General features: G+C 39.3%; 4 long non-coding RNA genes across 4 annotated transcripts; 2 read left to right on the top strand and 2 right to left on the bottom strand.

Moving 5' to 3' along the window:
* Window positions 1–1,239: 1,239 nt before the first annotated feature.
* LOC146697044 (uncharacterized) lies at window positions 1,240–3,101 on the top strand. The gene is made up of 5 exons (XR_014923361.1): window positions 1,240–1,730; window positions 1,825–1,884; window positions 1,993–2,112; window positions 2,201–2,303; window positions 2,411–3,101. It is a non-coding gene; the product is annotated as an uncharacterized LOC146697044 (long non-coding RNA).
* A 4,104-nt stretch (window positions 3,102–7,205) lies between these two features.
* Window positions 7,206–9,527, top strand: LOC146697043 (uncharacterized). The gene is made up of 2 exons (XR_014923360.1): window positions 7,206–7,699; window positions 8,597–9,527. It is a non-coding gene; the product is annotated as an uncharacterized LOC146697043 (long non-coding RNA).
* Window positions 8,905–10,859, bottom strand: LOC146697042 (uncharacterized). The gene is made up of 2 exons (XR_014923359.1): window positions 10,359–10,859; window positions 8,905–9,471 (listed from the first exon to the last, which is right to left on the bottom strand). It is a non-coding gene; the product is annotated as an uncharacterized LOC146697042 (long non-coding RNA).
* A 332-nt stretch (window positions 10,860–11,191) lies between these two features.
* Window positions 11,192–19,407, bottom strand: LOC146697041 (uncharacterized). The gene is made up of 3 exons (XR_014923358.1): window positions 19,209–19,407; window positions 18,383–18,532; window positions 11,192–11,429 (listed from the first exon to the last, which is right to left on the bottom strand). It is a non-coding gene; the product is annotated as an uncharacterized LOC146697041 (long non-coding RNA).
* Window positions 19,408–19,575: the final 168 nt, after the last annotated feature.

The following is a 19,575-nucleotide window of genomic DNA, read 5'->3' as shown; positions in this document are numbered from 1 at the left end:
CTTGACACAGAAAAGCCGTTTGATCGGGTGAGATGGGATTTTGTTTTTCATACGCTTAAAAAATTTGGCTTCAGGAGTAATTTTGTATCTTGGATAAAAGTATTGTATTGTTCCCCTCTAGCAGCTGTCTGGACCAATAATAATTTGTCCCCCTTCTTTGAGCTCCAACGCGGTACATGAAAGCGATGTCCTCTGCCTCCTCTTCTTTATGCCATCGTAATTGAACCACTAGCTATAGCTCTGAGACAATGTGCTGATGTTGAGGGAAGACATCGAGGTGGTATTGAACATCAAGTCTCTCTTTATGCCGACGACATGCTTTTATTTATTTCCAACCCTCCGAATAGCCTCCCCAAACTTCTGGATATACATAAGGAATTTGGGACAATTTCTGGATATAAAGTGAATTTTGGGAAGAGTGAGTTTCTGATACAAATACTTGTATAAAACTATCTTCCTTTATTGTCTAAGTTAAAAGAGGACTTTGGAAAATGGGAGTTCTTGCCTCTTTCGCTGGGTGGTAGAATAAATATCATCAAGGTGAGTTTATTTTCTAAATTTCAATATTTTTTTCAATGTCTTCCAATTTTTTAACGAAATGTTTTTTTTTTAACAGTTTGAATAGTCAAATTTCTTCCTTTATTTGGAAAAAAGCCACCTAGACATATTACAAAGATCGCAGAGCGCAGGAGGCTTAGCACTCCCAAATCTTTTGTTGTATTACTGGGCATCAAAAATAAGGGCATTATTGAAAATTAGCAGTAGCTATAAACCTATGTGCGGCACATCAGTTTCATGTCTTGCACTTGAACTATGTTAAACTGCACTGTCCCTTTTAAATAAATAAATTCAAAAATAAATAAATTCAAATTGTACTGGGTAAAAGATCATGATAATTTATTTTCATGGGTAACACTGGAAAAGTAGTCAGTGAATCGAGGCTCCCTGTTGTCCTTGTTGTGTGCCCTGGCAGGACCTATCTCAAGCTTCACCACAAATCCTCTTGTTATTCATTCACTGAAGTTATGGTACCAGCTCAGAAGTCACTTTAAACGGACTGAGCTCTCTCTTATTGCATCACTGCATAGACATTGTATGTTTCCTCCCTCCTTAATGGACGAGGCAGTTATTATATGGACAGAGCTCAGAGTAACTTCGATGAATGCTCTTTTCGCGGACAATATCTTCTGTTCATTTGGACAATTGGTGTCCAAGTTTAAGATTCCTCAGTCACTTTTTTTTTTTTTAGGTGTCTTCAACTCAAGTATTTTGTTGTTTCTAATATTGATTGTTTTCCGTCCTGCCCATCTCCATCTCTTTTGCACAAAGTCTTTGATCTTAAACCAGATGCTAAGTGAGTTACTGATGTTTATGAGCTGTTAAGTAATCACAAACTGCCCACATTGCAATCACTTAGAGGAACAATGGGGAAGAGATCTGGGCCAACAGATTGCAGATGAGACTTGGCATAGGATAATCAATAGGATTTTTTTCGTCATCTATCTGCCTTGAGCATGTGGTGATTCAGTTTAAAGTGGTTCATTGTCTCCATTGGTCAAAAACTAGACTAAGCAAAATCAAGGATGGGATTGACCCCACATGTGACCGGTGCAAACAAGAACCTGCTTCTTTATTTCACATGTTCTGGTATTGTGTGTTATCTTTTACGGTCTTCCGTCAGAAAAAATACAGGAGACGAGATCCGTGTATGAACTCTCACAAACAGCAAAGTAAGGACCACCACTAAATTTTAACATTATTTAAAATGAAAGAAGAAGATTCTGTTATCAAACTGTAAACTCTCCTGTGGTTCTCTCTTTGCAGACAAAACAAGACTTTTAAAGACCATCACCGCTTTCTTACTGCTGCCCCTTCTGACTTTTGGTGAGTGACTCAGAACCTTCTGTCAGACAATCCTTCCTAACACACAAGTAAAACCTGGCCCATTTGTCCTCACATCCACCCCTAACCTCTCTACTTCGTGTCTCCCAGGAATTGTGAGCTACACAATTTTCACAAACAGCAAACAAGAAGTGTCATCTCTGAGGCAACAGATGACAGAGGTTCATCCTGTGGCAGACACTCTTCCAAATTTCACCTCAGAATCTCAAGGTACGGATCTTCATCTGTATCATCATTATTTATACATGAATGTACACAAAGAACACAAATAATTTGTCTGTGATTTGTGTGAATTCAGGAGCCATGATCCTAAGCGACGTCTCCTCATGGAGACTTTGTGGCGGTTGTGCAAATTTATGCAATGGATGGACCCCTCCATGGCCAATAGGAGAGTAATCCATGTAAGAATAACATAGTTTGCACAGCAGGATTTAAATTGATATAACATGGAGAAAAAGTTTACATTTATGAACTCTGGGCAGCGTAATAATTAATTTTCTTTCCTCAGGAATATTTGCCTGTGCCTGCAGGGAACTGCTGGCCCCTGGCAGGTCAGAGTGGGGTTGTAATCATCTCACTGTTCCACCCAGTCTCCATCACTGCTTTGACACTGGGACATCTCCCAAAACACCAGTCGCCTGATGGAACCAACAAAATTAATTGGCATAAATCAGAGGCGATGCCAGTTTCCCAAACCTGTAGTCTAACCTAATATTGGGGATATTATGGCTAACAGTATGGGAACATTGTCACTGTCTTTTTCTTTCTTTTAGATGGAGGAAACAGTTGCGGTTGACACGTAACGTGAAAAAATGATGAATTAAAGCAACTTTGCTGACAGCGTTTACACATGCCTCTATGGAAACCGCGTCATCCCATGTTATGGGATATAAAATAAATTAAATTTCTTAGTAAACCTTTGTGTTTGCAGCATTCAGGCCATGGTCCAGACTTCGGTCTCCTGTGTTATGGTCAGATGAAACAAAAATTGAATTGTTTTGTCACAATGATGTTTCCTTCATTTGGCGTAAAAAAAAGAAGCCTTCAACCCAAAGAACACCATCCCCACTGTCAAACATGGTGGTGGGAACCTAATGCTTTGGGGGTATTTTTCAGGCTTTGGCTCCATCAAACTATAAGCAGGTACATCATCTAGGTTTAACTTAAACTGCAGTATCAGGCAAGGGTGCCCCATCTCCCCATACCAGGGCTCGCAAAATCGCTAGCCCGACGTCCCGGGGCTAGCGATTTTTCCAGTCGGGCTACCAAAATCTATCTCTGCCCTGCCCGTCGGGCTATTGTAGGAAGGAAAAATATATGCCAATGCTTTTGCATTCTTTCAGAAATGTAGCTGGGTAATTATGTCATCGGTGAGCCACTGTCAATATGTGACATATTGAAATCGCGTTTGAATTTGCGCTTGTTTTTTGCTTTCACTTTGCAATCGCGCCAACTGTGTATAGAGAGCGACAGCACTGATTGGTGAGTGATGATAATTTGCGCACCAATTCCTCTGACATCGTCTTATCAATCGTTAGCTTACTATGCAAACATGACAAGTGAAATCTCCCGCAGCAAGCTTAAACATATGAGAGGTTGATTGAGCAGAGAATCGCTGACCGTTATGTGTGTGTATGTAAAAGCAGCAGGATATATATTTTAGTTCTGCTGAGCCAAATAAGAGAGGTCAGGGTGAAGAAGTGACAGCCAAAGAAAAGCTTACCACAAAACGGAAAAGTTATGACAAATCAGACTATAAGGCAAAAAGAAAGTGCAGCTTTATGGTTTCATGGACAAAAGAATTTCTGTGGCTGCAATATGACGAGCTAAATAACCAGGGCTGCACATAAGTGGTCCGCAGGTGCGCATTCGCTGTCAAAATAAAAAACGCGCACAAGATATGAAGTTGCAACGCGTGTTTGCGTACATAAGATTTTCTGGAGGAGGACAGACATTTGTTTAGAACTCTTAAAGATGTCGAAGAAGCTCCTTTAAGCAATTACTTTGGTGTTCCTCCACCTCCAAAGAAATGTCAGAAGGAGTCCGAACCACAAAAGAAGCGCGTATTCTCAGAAAAGTGGTTGCAGGAGGTGAGCTGGCTTCAAACAAATGATGAACGCACAGAGATGTGGTGCGGAATGTGCCGTGAAAATCCCACTCTAGCGGACAAAAACAGTGCTTTTTATATGGACGCAAACGCGCGTTGCAACTTCTTATCTGGTGCGCGTCTTTTATTTTGACAGGGAATGCGCACATGCGGACCACTTATGTGCACCCGTGTAAATAACATAATGTTCTGCCGGGTGTGTTGTTGGTTTTCTCTCGATTTCTGAGTCGACAAGCGCCTTTGTTACTGGGACCAGTCATTTTAAGAAAGGCCCCCATTAGAACCCATGAGAAATGCAAGAAATGCATTATTGCTCAGTCTGCAATATCTTTCCCAGAACAAACACCAATTGCAAATAACATACTAAAAATAAACCTGAAAAATCTGTTTAGAACAGCGTACTATGTTGCAAAGAGTGAACTACCACTGGCAAAATTTAGCAGTCTTTGCAAACTTCAAAAAGCAAATGGCCTCGATCTTGGTTCCACTTGTCTCTTACCCGTGACTTCAGTGGAAATTTCAAAGTCAGGATCTGACACAGACTGATTCATGTCCTACAGTTCTTACAAGTTCATAGAAATTTCTGTTCAATTAGAACCAAGTATTTGAGTTGATGATTGTAATTTTTATACAATGTTGTAATTTGTTTTTCAACATTTTTTTGATTAATGTTTTGTTTCCTTTACAATATTATACATTAAAGTATAATATTGTAAAGGAAACAAAACAGGAAACAAAACATCAATCAAAAAATTGCTCTCTTTTTTTATTCGGGCTACTTACATTTATTTTGGGCTACCAAAAACTGAAGAGTCCCTGCCCGAAGGGCTACCAGGGATTTTGAAATTTTGAGAGCCCTGCATACTTATTTCTAATCTGTGCTCAACTCCTCTCTGACTATATTAAACACAGTCCTCTGAAAAGTATAACAATTGCGGATAAAGAAATATTAATTAGTCAGCTTGCTGATGACTCTCTTTTTAAAAAACGCTTCGCAGGTGCAGATAGCCATTAACACAATGCCTTTTCTTTAGCTTCAGGACTCCACTTAAACACTGGCAAATGTGAACTGCTTGCAGAAATTGTACCAGTCTATCTATGGCTGGCATCCCAGTGAAGGAGTCTGTCACTTACCTTGGTATCATCATTAATAAAAATCCATCCACCAGGTGCTCCCTTAATTTCACTCCAATTTAGCATAAAATGCAACTTAAGCTAAATGCTTGGCTCCAGCAGGATTTATCCATTATAGAGAGAGTTTTACTCACGAAAGCGGAGGGATTATCTCGTCTAACTTATGCTGCTTTGTCTCTTGATGTAAATAAAAAAACTCTGGTGGGCTTCTTTATAACTTTATATCGAAGAATAGAATTCATTATATTAAGGCTACGTCCACACGTACACGGGTATTTTTGAAAACGCAGATTTTTTATTTTTTTTTATTTTTAATTTAAATTGTTGTTATTGTTTTGGTGAAATTAATTTCTTCAATGGCAGACATAGACAAAATACAAAAATACTTTATTTAATTAATTTAATGATATTACTGGCTAAATTTCATATACATCTAAATTTTATAAAGCAAAACCATCCTTTCAGTGCTATTTAAATGAAACCAAACATTATATTAAAACCATACAACATTCCCAAAATGTAAAAGCTGTCAAAACTATAAACTTATGTTCCCTGTTCAATATTATGTGATTCTTTTCTAGACTGTATCTATTTGTTCTTTTACGAAACCCCCCAACATTGTGTTTTGTTAAGTTATATTTGTGTTTTGTGAATAAAGCTTATTAAAAAAGAAAAAGAAAGTTCCTTGCTTATCTCATCCTTATCTAATTCTTCTTTTAAATACTTACCTGCAACAAAATCCCAGTTTCATCATATCAATCATTCTCTTATCCTTGGGTATGTTGCTATTCCAGCTACTAGTGATGGGATTTCCGGCTCTTTTTAGAGATCCGGCTCTTTAGGTTCGGCTCACTAAAAAGAGCCGGCTCTTTCGGCTCCGAACCGGCTCTTCAGGTTGTTTTGTTGCTTTAATTAATTTATTATTAACAATAATATAAAATTATGCACAAAAGGAATTACTAACGTAAAAACAAGTGGTTTTATTTATATATGTTTATATATAAATATATGCGGTGGCCCCTAGAGACAAAACACGTACAAACTCCAAAACACATTTCTAGCATGAACTGAACTTCCAAAGCAGAGCTACTAGATCACTTAAATTACACAATTGAAAGCATGTGTGTATTGTTTGTGTATTTATACACAGGCACTCATATATATATTCAAATAATTTAAAAAAAAGTTCATTTACCTGTTATTACCACACACCAAATCCGGTCGTTGGTACTTGCTGGCTTGTGTAGCCACAAGATAACAAAGGCTCAACACTGCGCCTAGCATCCTGGAGCACTTCTGTTGTCTTTTGTACGTGTTTTGAGTTTTTATGTGCTTCTGAGTTTTTAAATGCTTCTGAGTTTTTACGTGCTTCGGAGTTTGTACGTGTTTTTACGTGTTTTGGAGTTTTTACGTGTTTTGGAGTTTGTACGTGTTTTTACGTGTTTTGGAGTTTGTACATGCTTCAGAGTTCGTACGTGATTTGAAGTTTGTATGTGCTTTGTCTCTAGGGGCCACCGTAAATATACTTTTATTTATTCACTCCACATAAAATGTAATAAATAAATCATATAATACAAAAATCAACTATTCACATTTCAAGTTTTAACTATTTAAATTTTCAGCTTTTTCCTTTCACAAATTTAAAGTGAAAAGAACACAAAACACTGCAAACCACAACACAATTAAATATAAATTATAATATGAAAACTAAAAGAACATGCATATTCTCTGTCATATGGACCTGCATGAATAAACTTTCTCAATCCTTTATCATCTGCAACCGAAAATAGTTGTGGATGATTACTATACCTTTCTAATGTTGTTGTCCCTGCCTCTCTTTCTCTCTCTCTGGCTCTGTTCCTGTGCTACTGAGTGTAACTACCGCCCCACCCCCCTCTGCCCAGCGTAAAGCACAAGGCTCGCGTGCAGAGTGAAGCGGAAAAAAAGTGCGAGAGAGAGGCTGAGAGAAAGAAAAAAAAAAAAAAACCCCACGTGACGGCTCGCGATAAGGAGCCGGCTCGCGTCGTTCACGTCAAAGAGCCGGCTCTAATAACGGTGTGTTCACACCGAACGCGATGGACGCGAATAGAGCGTCAGGTTTACATGTAAAGTCAATGGAAAGGCGCGATGACGCGCGATTGCGGGTCCCGCGAAAATTCGGAAGCAGATTTGCGTCGCGAAAACGCCAAAACGCGTGAAACGCGCGTCAGTGCAGCGCGTCTGGCGCGTTTGACTCGCGAATAAAACCACGCGCGTGAGTTTTTGTGTTGCATTTTGTGCATACGCGCGTTTCGCGTCTACCGCTCGAGTTGGAAAAATCTGAACTCCAGCGTCAAATCGCGCCGCGACAACCAATCAGGAGCCTGGTGACGTGGCTGTTACCTAGGTCAAAGGGGCAGATCCAGCCAAAGCCTTTCATACTTCAATGGAGGGGAAGGCTAATCAATGCAGTAGCAAACAACTCGGAGCTGTACAACACCAGCTGCTTTCAGTACCGAGACAGGAATAAAAAGGACCGAGCTTGGAGGAAGATATGTGAAGAGATCGGGCAACCTGGTAAGTTCATTCATTTCTCTTTTGAAAGTTTTCACTGACCCGGGGAAGCCGCACAAAAGCTAGCAAGCCACCGCTATTTTCCCACTGACGTACAAATACCGTTCTGCTTTTATGCATGTTGTCATTTAGGAATATATTTTATTGTTTATTAATAAACAGCACACAGTGGTCCCGCTGTTCATCCTCACTGCTTTGCTTTTTCGCTGATTTTTTTATTGCACAGTACAGCATTGCATTCTGCAGCCTGATTGACAAATCTCCTCCGTGTCGTGTCTCCTGCGCTTGCCAAATTTATCACGTTTGGTTTTGATAACCATCGCGTCCAATAGAAAAAACAGCACAAAAACACCCATAACTATGAGCCTCATTCGGAAATAGACACCTGCACCGTGAGGGAAAAAGGCGCACGAAAGTGGCGGGCAGATGAAGACAAACCGCGGCATAATAATACTTTTACGTTTTGCAATCTACAAAGGTTTGCACTTTGAGAATCAATTGTGAGAACTGTGACCAATGTTCATGAGTGTGGGGAAAACAGTGTATAAAGTGCGTGGCCAGGGGCTAGTTATTCTGAGAACCCCTGCAATAAATGAGGGACCACTGTCTACTCTACGATTATTATATCCAACCTGTTAACATTTAATACTGTATTGATAGAACGAACTGATTCTGCAGCAGAGCATACCCAGTCCCTGAGCTCCTGCTGCTGCACCCACAGATATGTACAGCAAGCACTGATACCTTTTTAGTCGGTGGGATTCCCTTGTGATCACCTTTACTAAATATCTACAACCAATCTGATTATATCCTGTTATTGTTTTTTTTTTTTTTTTCAATGTTGAAATTAAAATCTAGTAGCAGCCTTCTCATTTCTTTGTGTTTTGTGCTGTTTTACAGGCCCACAGAGGAGGACGGCTCCGAGGCAGATGAGGGACGGGTCCCAGGACGGTCCATCGGCGGTGGAGCTGGCCATCCTGGAGTCCCTGAAGAGGCCACACCAGTCTCCAATGGAGCATTTCCTCCTCAGCCTTGTTCCTGGTCTGGAGAGCAGCTGGTCCTTTTTATTCCTGTCTCTCTGTAAATTCTTATATTTTATATATTTATGTTTAATGTTTTTCTGTTTGAGACTTTTAATATTATTTCAAATAAATGTTTATAATGACTAATGTCTCAGTTCTACTACACAGCAAATGTTGGCACACAACTTGACACATGTAGAATTTATTTCATATTATACTAATGACAAAATATACTGATACAGTGGGATGCAGAAGTTTGGGCAACCTTGTTAATAGACATTATTTTCCTGTATAAATCGTTGGTTGTTACAATAAAAAATGTCAGTTAAATATCATACAGGAGACACACACAGTGATATTTGAGAAGTGAAAAGAAGTTTACTGGATTTACAGAAAGTGTGCAATAATTGTTTAAACAAAATCAAGCAGGTGCATCAATTTGGGCACCACAAAAAAGAAATGAAATGAATATTTAGTGTATATCAATGTGTGTGTCTCCTATATGATATATGGGGTGCCTTTGTCTGGACGTGCTTCCCATCCAGAGCTGCACAGCACAGAGGAAAGTTCCAGCGCTCCTGGAATCCCTCTGTGATGGACCGCCAGTCTCCAGGTGAAGGCACAGCCATGAAGTCGTCCACTAGACAGTCCCAGATGGACGTCGCTGCCTGGGGGGTGATCTGGCTCACCGTGGACACACCGACTCTGAAACTGAACGCGATGGTCCTGAAGGAGTCCCCGGTGACAAGGAACCTGGACAAAATTGTTCAAAATCAGTATTATGTGTACTGCAGTTACAAAATACATTATTCAAATTCCAAAATACTTTTGTGATGTCAGATATAAATCACAAAACATGAATCTTACATAAAACATTTTGTAATTATAAGGATAATTACAAAATGTATATTAGATAATATCTAAAACAGTTGTGTTTTGTTTTAACTTTAATATATCATAATTTGATTGGTAGCAACTTTTACCCCTACAGTGAGCCAATCACTCATAATTCCTAAACATGTCAATCAGGTAGGAATGAAGTGAGACATTAATAGAAATAAAGAGTTGTGTGTTGACATGTAGCCCTTTCCTTGCTTAAATCATTAATATTTTTGAAAAATTAATCTGTGATAAGACATAGCTTATCAAGATAGAACCATGTAACTAGAGATGAACCAAACTGTTCAGTTTTATCTAACTCTGTTTTAATAAAGGCTGTGACCCCTGCTATAGAGTCTGACAGCTGCAGGGATTATATACAAACATTCAACTATCCCAGAATTAAACCAGGTCTAAATAAAAAGGAGTGAGTATCACTACAAGGTTAACTCAGTGGTGCTAATGCTACAGTTTGATATCAGCAAACACCGAGCGCATACATTGATGTGACACCACAGCCATGCTATCATTCAAACACTGATAACAGCATAAATCGAATTAAATCGGGGCTTGATGAGAGCTTCTGAGTATCACTAGAAATATTATAAAGAGTCGTCTCTGTACCACAGTTTGCTTTCAGTAAACACCGACAGCATTCACTGTTAGCATAGCACATCCATGTTAGCAGTGTATAACTGGATGGATTAGCATATTAGCACAGATATCAATAAAGGACTACCGTATTAAATAGTTTTACTAACCTCAGGCAGACGGACAGGCGCTCTGCAGGTGGGATTGAGCGCCTGTAGTTGGTGTCTAGGCGGGCGATGCTGGGACCGACGAGGGAAAGCAGGTCCTCAAACTGGCCGAGTGAATGACGGTGATAGCGCTGGAATCGGCCGTCATCCAGGCGCAGCTCCTGGAGCAAGTGGTGAAACTCACCAAACTGCTCATGCCTCTGGAGGACCTGATGGACCCAGGTACGGCGAGGATGTCCTTTACGCCGCTACTCTGCTCTCCACAGTACATAGAGAAGGGAGACTCTCTCTTCAAGCGCTAGCTCGATAGCTGCCATCTTGCAAAAATACCGGTCTGGCACAACTCCCTCCCACATTCCTCCCACATTTCCGGTTCACGCGCGTCAAAATATCATATTTTGACGCGCGATGGATTTTTCTTGGACACGCGTTGAGACGCGAATGTACACGCGTCAAATTAGGGGCGTTTGGGGCGTTTTATTCGCGTCCATCGCGTTCGGTGTGAACACACCGTTATTCGCGTCCATCGCGTTCGGTGTGAACACACCGTAAGGTGGAAACCTGACGATCCCTTAAACCTTAATTTTTCTGGCGTGAAAAATAGCGTTTATAATGGGTTTCAATGGGACAATTTTTGTCCAAAGGCATAAAGGTGGATGCATTGCTGTAGCTTAGCCATTTTAGGCTAATTTAATGAATTTACACCACAATTAAAAAAAAAAAGTTAAAAAAAGATTCTTTGACAAATTTGGCTTTAATCCACTCAACACAGTGAAAATGGTTTAAAACTAAAAATTCAAAAGACAATAAATGTCCTTAAGACCCTCCAGGGGTTAACAATATTTTATTAGTTAGGCTTAGGCTTGGAACTGTGGCAAGGACAAAAGCAATGAAACAAACTGGCAGTGAATGAACATCAGGGTGAGGCTTAAATCACTTTGGCTTGATTGCCTGCAATCGGCTCCAGGTGCGCAGGAACTGGAGGAGGTGGTCCTCCCCAGGGGCGGATCCCAGGTAGGCTCAGGAGCCTAATGGAAATTTCAGCCAACCACTGCGGACCATGACAATTGGGACCTGATAAATGTAAAAACAAAGAATTACCTGATTTTTTTTCAAAAATAACAGTGGCACTACAACGTCCTCATAAGTAGATGTCACGCCCTTGTAGAGCAAAATTGGTATTTTGGTCTAGACAACCCAAAATGTATTGTCCACATGTGTGGACGCCAATGTCGTAGGTTGAATTGAATTGAACTGGAGAGACCAATGCACGACTGATAGTGTTCCAGTCTGTTTTTCTATCCAGATATGCTTTTACTGCATTGGCAGTATGTTTTTTAGATCAATCAGATTTTAACCCAGATGGTATATCATGGTGGAATAAAGTCTGACGGTTCTTTATTGAGTTCATAATTCCAGTTGTGACTGATAACAACACCACTGGCTGAAATAGCAGAGGTCAGCACGTCTCTCTGTCACGTATGAATCCTTAAACAAATCATGTTATTTTGGACCTTTACGGTCTGACAGTTTTACATAATTTAGCTGCATTGCTAAGTAGGCTAACATTTTTACATTGGAGTGAAGCATTTAATTTTAGCTGCTTTCATGTGTAGTGGTCCTTTAATAATCGCCCCGTTGGCGTAAAAATACTATTTTATGCCCATCAAACTATGATATCTTTGGGATTTTTTTTGTAGATACAAAGAAATGGGGAAAAATTGCGAGTCTCTGGTTGGGCTGCTAGTGACCAAGGCCCCAAAGATATCATTTAAGGTCACGTCCACACTAGCCCGGATAGATTTGAAAACGGCGCTTTCGTCCGAAAACGCTCCGCGTCCACAAAAGCACTTTCAGTCATTTTCACAGAGTTGAGCGTCCACGTTCAAACGGCCGCAAACGCTTACTTTCCAGTCCTGCGCATGCGTGAAACGCAAGAAGATTCGACCTGCCTCTCTTTGAAACGTCGCGGCAAAATTTTGAGGAAAAGCATCGAGTTTTTTAAATGGACTAACAATGAGGTGGAGGTGTTTCTGCGATTAACACAAAAATACAAAGTTGCAAAAGTGAGTAAGAATTAAAGAATTTGAAGAAAAGCTATCTGGAGCATGTACAGACTGATATTAATATTTAATAGGGCTGTCAAAATTGAGAGCAAACAAAACAACTGCCCTCCGCTAGCTTAGTTTAATTGGTCACGTGACTGCATCACATGACTGACATACGTCATCGTTTTAGAAAGTCTGTTTTCGCTGTGCACACTCGAACCCTGCGTTTTCCATGAGCGAAAACGCCGTCTAAGTAAGTATTACTTCTAAGTTGCAGTGAATTGATAGAAGAAAATAAACTGTACAAAACTAAACAGAAGAAAGTAGAGAAATAAAAACTTAACACAAACCAGTGACGCACTCCAGGGCCTGTTCCGTAAGAAGTGTATTTGTTGTAGCATTACTGTGGAAACAAAGTACTTTTGTTCATATTTGGTTATGTTGTGAACACGGCGGTGATGAAATGTACCCATTTACTCCTTAGTCACGTCCTGTCTTACAGTCTGGGTGATCTGTTTCTAGCGCTGTTGGAAAGGGGTTGTGGGTGGTGGTGTGAGCAGACTTGTGTGATAAATTAACCCTGGGGAGACAAGATTTATACACTTTAAGTATTATTAATTATGTGAATTTAATCCAGGAAAAATATTTCAAAGGTTTTATACATTTCATTTAGAAAATACTGAAAAGAAATGAGAAATAAAAGTAAGAAGTAACTGTAGTTTACTGGCTGGATCCTTTGTAGTTTTGTAAGATACGTTAATGAAATTAAAATTAATTACACATTAGAGCTCAGCAAAATAAAATACATATGATCTTATGATATTATCACATAGTGAAACTAATATCTCATTAAGGTAAAACCTGAACAAAAGTAGCTCAAATTCAAACAGAACATGAAAGTTTAAAAAAACAACAACAACAACAACAACAAAGAGCTAGTTGTAAAAATGTAACAATCAAATTAATTAAAGAAATTAATCTGAACAAATTCAAAACTTAATTTTTTTTTTGAATAAAAGATAAAGTGAGTATAATGAAACACAGTCCTTTTTTTCTGTATTGCAGTGTTTTATTTATTTTTTGTCATTAGCAGTCTGACCTTGCATCATTTTTAATGTGAATCTGGTTGTAGAGAATTACCAGGTTTCGTCATAGGGGTTATTTGACAGTCAGGCAAAAAGCCGCCTTGTTTCAGCCCATCCATAATCAGCAGCAGTGGACAATTATGACGCAAACGCTGGCACTATGTTTAACTCTGCTGCCATCTAGTGGATAATATCTGAAAATGCATACAGCACACAGGTCAGAAGTTGAAACATACTCATCATGGGCATGAATGTCATGTTAATTTTGGACTTTTAATGAATAATTGTAGAGGATCTTTGATTACTTAAAAAAAAAAAAAACAAGACAAGGTTCCACAAGTTTGAATTTATTTTTGGTATTTCTACGATCTACACACGGTCAAAGGTTTTAATCAGTCATGCTAAAGGTTCTGCAATGTAGTTCAACTTGACAAGACCAAGGCCTATTATCTTCTCATTAGTGATCATGACTGACCACAACTGGTCAACACAACTCTTTGCAGCATAAAAAGTGTTTGTTTGACAGCATTCACTGGAGTGACCAATACTCCAATGAGCAATTGGGAAGTCAAAGGAAGTCACTGAAGATCTAAGAATAAGAATTGTGGATTTACATAAGTTCAGAAGGTCTCTTGGAGCCGTTTTTAAACAACTGCCGATCATCAGTTCAAGCAGTTGTACACAGGTACAAGTCTTTCAGATGTGTCACCACTTAGCTGAGGTCTGGAAAAAGTGTCACCCTCAGATAAGAGGACTTTGGTTGGGATGTTTAGAAACAATACAGGAACCATCGAAGGTCAAACCTGCCATGAACTGGAAATTGCTGGAACACCAGTATCACTGACCACAGTGAAGTGAATCTTAAATCAGAGGTTGCTGACAAAGAAAAGAAGCCCCTGTTCCAAACAAACGCCTTCAAGATTGGCCAAAAATTCTCCACATGGACAAGCCAAACTCCTCCTTGAGAAAAGTTTAATGGTCAGATGAGACAAAGACTAAGCTGTTTGGCCTCCATGACAAGACAATGTTTAGAGGAGTAAAGGTGAGGCTTTCAAGTCTGAGAACATTGTATCAGCTGTCAAGTATGGTGGTGGCAGCATCATGCTCTGGATATGTTTGGTTTTGTACAACATGCATATACATTGTATAAAACTTGGACACAACTGGGTGTTCTGACAGGACAATGATCCCAATGCACATCAAAACTGGTTTCGGAATAGATAAAGCAGGTTAACAGCAAACTTCTGGAATGACCTTTCCAAACCCCGACCTCAACTCTATGGAAAATTTGTAGACTGTGCTTAAAAGCCGGTTCTGTGCCAGGAAACCCACTCATTTAATTGAACCTTACCGATTTTGCAAAGAAGAGAATTCAGATTTGCAGCAGAATCATCCCAGACGCTTCTTGTTGGCTACCAAAAGTGTCTGGTCAAAGTGCAGCTTGCTTAGGGACATTTAACTATATCTTTTTATGTATGTCAGTCTGCCTCAGGGCAGCTGTGGCTACAACTGTAGCTTGCCTTCACCAGTGTGTGAATGTGTGTGTGAATGGGTGGATGACTGGGTGTGTAAAGCGCTTTGGGGTCCCTAGGGGGGGACTACCGGTAGTAAAAGCGCTATAAAAATACAGGCCATTTACCATATGGATAAAAAGGGGTTTTATGTATATGTCTTAGCCTCTATGTATCCTTGGACCCTGTGTGGATTAAAGAAAATTACAAATAAATTTAAAGTTACACCCAATTCTTGCTTTTCTTAGTCATTTAAGATGCTGTACAATCCTTTCAAATACTGTTTAAAGAAATCTTGAAAAAAAAAAATTACCCCAACAATCTTGACCGTGACGAGTGTATTAATACCTTTGACTGCAACTGTACATGTTTTAGAGACTACGTCATCTGAAGTGTTTCTTTGATGCACAAGAAATGTTGTGTGAGGAATTACTAATAAGAATTTTATTAATGATTACTATCTTTTCTGTTGTATATAATGTGCTTTATAGAGGCATGCACAGTTACCATCAGTTATCCCATCTTTCCTCCACAGACCTTCACCAGAGTTCATCTAATTATTCACACATAGCTCATCGGTCATAATGTCAGTGCATTACTCAGAATTCTTTCATACAGATGTCACGCGGTAATTATCCATGGATGTGACTTGCAGCTCGTCAGTTCAGATATCGTCAGTGTGTGCAGAGTTTACACCAGGGAGAAAAAATGTGAAAGAGCCAGTATGGCTTGCGGGGCCTTTTGTCTCCCATCTCCTGTTGTCCCATCAGCCTCTGTGTTTCTTTTACTGCATAGCTGGGAATAAGACATGTGTGCTACTCTACCCAGCCGCGTGAACATGAAATTCCAGTCTGACAACATTGAGCAGCACTGAGATCTGAGCAGATCCTAAAAATAAAAATAAGAAACGGAAACTGAAGGGTCAGTCTGTTGTCACAGAGATTATCTTGGTGGTGGTCGACTGAGGAGAAAGTGAACATCCAACAGATCAAGAAACAGCACCGATGACTTAAACCGGGAGTTAGTGCTCAGCACAATTCAGCGTAAACAAAACATACAACATTAGAAGGCTTTTGCATGTCTAACTGATTCCGATTTTTTTGTGTGTCTTGATTATCTGAACTGATCTGTTGCTGAACATTTTGTCTGAAACTGTGAAATGATAAAAGATTGAAGACATCATGATGACTGAGACAAACAGAAATCAGGTTTTTCCTCATACCTGTCTGCCAGCCACAGGGAGTTAAGTCAGGAGAGGCATGTGACACAACACCCTGTAGCTCAGAAGTGGGCAACATTAGAAACTGGGACTGTTGCTTTTACCGATTAATCCATAAGGGAGTAATTATTAGGGACAGACCACTTATTTACTTAATTATAAAGAGAAATAAGAACATCGAAGAGGAAACACATTAGTTTGTTTATCTGCTGAATTTTAATACACCTGAGACTCAAAGTGAAGAGCAGAGATTTAAAGCATACAGAACATTCTGTAGTCATGAAGTGGAAATGAATTATAACCTGAGTTTAATCAGATCCTAAAAGACTAAACTATTGTTATTTTAAATGAACTGTGTGTGTTACGTTGGGTTGGACCCTTTTTGCTTTCAGAACTGTCTTAATTCACCTGGCACAGATTCAATTTGATGCATGTTGACATGACAGCATCACACAGCTGCAGCAGATTTCTTTTATCCTAAAGGTGCTCTGTTGGACTCAAACTTCTAATTCCTCATCTTAATGTTACAGGAGCAATCTAGACTCATCTGACCAGGCAACATTTTTCCTATTTTAGTGAGCCCGTGTGAATTGTAGTCTCAGTTTCCTGTTCTTAGCTGATGGGAGAAGCACCCAGTGCGGTCTTCTGGTGCTGTAGCTCATCTGCTTCGAGGTTTGACATGTTGTGCATTCAGGGATGCTCTTCTGCTAAGACATTTTCACTCAGAAAACTTCTGCTCATTAGATATTTTCTCTGTGTAAGCCCTAGAGATGGCAGTGTGGAAAAAATCACAGTACTCCGACAAACCTGTGTGGCACCAACAATCACGCCTCTTAAATCTGACTTAAATCTTTTTCCTTCCCCATTCTGATGCTCATGTGAACTTCAGCAGACCATGACTACATGCCTGAATGCACCGAGTTGTTGTCATGTGATTGTCTGATTAAATATTTGACTTACACGGGTGTACCTTAGAAAGTGGGTGGTTCACACCTGCTTATATAAGCCCAATATTTTTGTTTTATTTAATTTGATTTGTGGAATTAATTATTCCGCAAATGCGAATGTGCATCTACAAAAACATCTTAATCTGACTGTAATTTCCTGTTTTATGTCCTCCCAGCTGGATTACTTAAAAAAAAATCAGACGCATTCTCGGTATTAAAAGATAATTTAGAAATAATCCTCATGGGCTTGGATGTCATTGAAATGGCGAGGCTGACAGTGGCGTGTCTAGAAAGTTTTGTTGGGGGGGCCAGGTAGGGGCACAGATTTGGAGAAGGGTGGCAGATGTAATTGGCAGATAATGTTAAAAAATAAAATTCTACCAACCGTTAACCATAATTCAATAACCCTATAAACCTAATAACAGAATGTGCTTTTAATTCTTATTAGAATGAGATTTTAACCACTACGGTGCAAAGTTTTTAGATACTGCGTTGATAAAGTACAAGAGATGCAATCAGTGTTTTGTCAGTGTTTATTCAGTATTCAAGGACAGCAATATTTGCATAGTATTTTTACTGACATATAGTGCACATATGTTTTGGCCAAAAGCATTTTTGAATATTAAAATACGAACATTTTTAACATACAATTGGCAAATTAGCCAATGCAAAACTTTACCAGCCTATTAAAAAAAGAAGATAATGATCTCACAAACTGGTGTTTGATTTTGAAACAGGAAAAAAGTGGGGAAACAAATGAAAAGGCTAACATTTGAATGAAACCTGAAAGCAAGTAAATACTTTCTATACCTTCTTTTGATAATTTTTTCAGTATAAATTGCACAAAAATAAACCTCTTGAACTTCTAATAAGAGTGTGTTACATGTTAGGAAAAAAAAAAAGTACAAAAACATTTGTAAACAGCAGCACTTGGAGTTGCAAAATATTTATGTTTTGAAAGTGAACATTTACTCAAGTACCTACTCTATGCTTCATCAAATATTATCAGTGATTTAGAATAGGTGGATCATTAAATTAAAAACGTGTTATTTAAAGCAGGATTTTGTTTTACTTTCCAATTATGTGCCACAATACATATATTTGCTTAGTTAATTATTTATCCCCAAATATTAGGATTCGTCACCTATGGATCGGTTGAACAATTGACAATATAAACATCCCTTCCTTGCATTTTCCTTATTCATTCTCACACATACCTTCATTTGTAGAACTCAATGACAATGATGACTGCTGACAGTCCACCTTTCCCTGACATTGCTCTCTGCTTCTGGTTGTATTTTAGCCTTCTCCAGGAAGAAATTCTCAATTTTGAGATCTTTTCATTCTTCCTATTCTTCTGGTTTGCCCTAAAGTAATAAAGCAAAAACTTGTGTCACAAACAACAACTTTCCTGATATATGACCTTGACTAGAAGTCAGGGATGTCAAATTCTGGCCCTCATGGACCCCTATCCTGCACGTTTCAGATGTCACCTATACCAACATAGCCAATTCCAATAAAATAATCCCCAAACACCTAGTTGTGCACAAGTCTGTAAATGATTCTTTTAATCAGCTGTGTTGAAGTATGGAAACATCTGAAACCAGGAGGACAGGAGCCTTGAGAACTAGAACTGTACATCCCTGCATTGAACATGGCACAGCCATTCATGATTTACACTCTATTCATAACATGGAGCTGGCAGACAGGATAAGTAACGACAGAAATTAGCTAGACCGCACAGTGTAGTGTAAGTGCTGCCTTATGGTAAACTTTGGTAATATTGATGTATAAAGAACAACACTGGCTGATGATGAAATACAGTCAGCTGGCATGGTGACACTGCCAGTATTAACCTGCAACCAAATCTGCAGCTCCATACAGCAATGTTACGACTTGGATTATATCTTATAACTTGTAACTCTTATGCTGGCTCCCCCCAGTAGCCTACTGTCTGAAATATTACAATAATTCTTTAAGTGTTTCCTTGGTATTCTAATTTCAACGAAGTTTACTAAACTCAACAAACTTAATATTGCTTACCGGGACATTTATTCTCTCCTCATTTTCTTTCACCGAAAAATTGTTTTCTGCGGTGCCTCTTTCTTTGCTAACATGATGCTCATAGTGCAGAAGCCGATGCTGCATTCACTTACACTCGGATATCTGGGCTTCACTGTGAGAACATAATCGTACATTTGATATTTGATTAAATTTTATTATTTTAGCTTCGGGGTAGCACCTGGGCTGCCCAGTCTGGTTGGGGTGGCCTGTGCCCCCCAGGGGACGCCATTGGAGGCTAACAGCGAGAGGCAGACTGTTAAAAACAGCAAGAGCCAAAAACACATACTTGGCATTCTTAAGGGAAGAGTCGACGTGAAATCTGCGCCGTAATCATTACAGCTGGAAA

Source organism: Copadichromis virginalis, linkage group LG12, assembly GCF_057382275.1.
Source record: "Copadichromis virginalis isolate Kocher_CV1m ecotype Utaka linkage group LG12, C_Virginalis_male_GT1.1, whole genome shotgun sequence".
Lineage (NCBI taxonomy): Eukaryota > Metazoa > Chordata > Actinopteri > Cichliformes > Cichlidae > Copadichromis > Copadichromis virginalis.
Note: the sequence above shows the minus strand (reverse complement) of the source record. Positions and strands in the feature narration are given on the sequence as shown.